Below are 2,301 nucleotides of genomic sequence, written 5' to 3' on the forward strand. Positions count from 1 at the left end.
CCTGGCACTATCATGCGCGTAATCTCCATTCCCGAAGCTGAACGTTGCTTTCCCACATCCGGGTGAAGCCAAATATAAAGTTTTGTACAGTTAATCTAAGGAATGACCGCATATCCGTTTATCAGAATCTTCAAGTGAATTGTTTCGCTAATAGGGAAGTTAGGCAGAACATGTATTTTTTTGAGCGGAAATTGTGAAGTTTGTTGTGCTGTCGTCGTGGTAACAAGGTTGCCTATGTGAACGAGCATGGTGCGGTTTCACATCCAAACCGCTTCTAGACCACTGAGTTTGTACTGTGTGATTGCATTATTAGTTCATCACTGAGAATATGTCGCCAAGGTCCCACTTCCTTAAAGATGTTGCCACAGATAAACCAGTAACCACCAAACAGGCTGCTTTTAAAATAGCCTATTCCGTTTATATGGGACCACGGGACTGCTGGATGATTCCTGATGTACAACAGGGTAAATAATATCAGAATAAAAAACACCTTAAGGGAACGTTCTGGGAAAATATTGCCAGTGTTAAGGGAACTTCCTCCAAACAGTGAATGTTCTGTTCTTGTATGTTTTGGGAACGTTCTAATAATGTTAGTTAATAGTTCCATTATCCAAAACAGACATCGTTCTAACATTCTCCAAAGCCAGAAAATGTTTCTTTATTTTCCCCCAAAACTTTCTGTAAACCAAACATTTTTGATATTTTTTCCTGTTTAATCAGAAATGAATATGGCGGTATATCATCTACAATGCATTGATATTAGATAAAGCTTGTCAGCTAGCTCTAGGTTTCACAAGACTTATTTGTTTGATGTTATGTACAAATCCAGTTTTGTTTATATTTACAGTATGTGTGAGAGAGAGATAGCATTTTTGAATCATATTTGAATCTCACACATGAGATTAATTAAAGAACAGTAATGTAAAGTTTCTCTGAACAGGAAATGCTTTAAGTATTTTCACACCTTCAGGCTCTGTTTGCTTGCAAGTCAGGTGGTGTTTCCCACAGCGGTTACTGCTTATCACAGAGTCAGGGTTATTTAAGAGTATCAGGCCTTTGTTGCATTAAGCGTTTTACCCTGTTTGCTCATTGTTCAGCTCAATGCAATAGTCATGAGTAAGAATACGACTAGTTGCTCATGGCTAGGAAAGTCATCTTGACTGCCATAAGCTTGACATTTCCTCAATACTATGAGTTCTTATCACTGTTTAGACAATAGTCAAGGTGTGTAATGATGCAGTCATTTTAGATGTTTTAGATGTTTAATTACCTTTATTTGTACGTTTTCTGAGAGGAGTACCATTCCTCTGCTCGTTTCTCAAGCTGATCTGACTTTTTTTTTCATCTGTTCTTATTTATAATGAAAACTAATATTTTTTTATAATAAAAAATAGCTATATTGTGAATTATTGATATAGTAATTATTATTAAGAAAAGATCTGGAGGAAAAGAAGCAACGCTGCTCTGTGATTATGCTTTGTAACCTTCAGAAAACTTGAACTCGATTTTTCTCAAACATTCAGTCACAACTGATTCAGAATGCAGCAGCACAACTGGTCTCAAGGAACCCGAAAGGGCCCGTGTCACACCTATCTTTATCTCCCTGCACTGGCTTCCGGTTGTGGCTCACATCAAGTTCAAGAGATTGATGCTTGCATATAGAACAGCCAAGGACTGAGCACCCTCCTATTTCCATTTACGAATCTACATCCCCTCCAGAAGCTTGAGATCTACAAGTGAGCGGTGCCTCATGTACCATCACAGAGAGGCACAAAATCACTTTCCAGAACATTTTACCCCGGCTGCTGGAATGATGTTCCCTCTCCCATCAAGAATGCTAAATCCCTGACAATTTTTTAGTGACAGATGAAAACTCATCTCTTTCGTCAACAACTGACTTGCATCCCAATAGCCTATTAAAAAAAATGAAAGGAAAAAAACAAAAACAACTTTGCTTCTCTTTCCTTAATCCCTCCCTAGCTTGTACTGAACAATATTTGAAATGTTGCATTACAAGCACTTCCTGTGTTTATTTGTCTCTTTATGGTGAATCCCTTCATTGTATTCCTCAGTTGTAAGTCTCTTTGGATAAAAGCGTCTGCTTATTGAATAAATGTAAACATAAATATAAATGTAAATGTAATATGCCCGGGTACTGATTCAATGACTCGTTCATAATATACAAAACACTAGCCGCTTGAGTTCAAAGTCTCCGAATGAATCGTTTTGTAAAATGATTCAAAAGAATCAAATCACTTAATGAATCCATTGAATCAGAATCCATTAGTTTGTTCACGTTAG

This window comes from Carassius gibelio, chromosome A2, assembly GCF_023724105.1.
Source record: "Carassius gibelio isolate Cgi1373 ecotype wild population from Czech Republic chromosome A2, carGib1.2-hapl.c, whole genome shotgun sequence".
NCBI classification, from domain to species: domain Eukaryota; kingdom Metazoa; phylum Chordata; class Actinopteri; order Cypriniformes; family Cyprinidae; genus Carassius; species Carassius gibelio.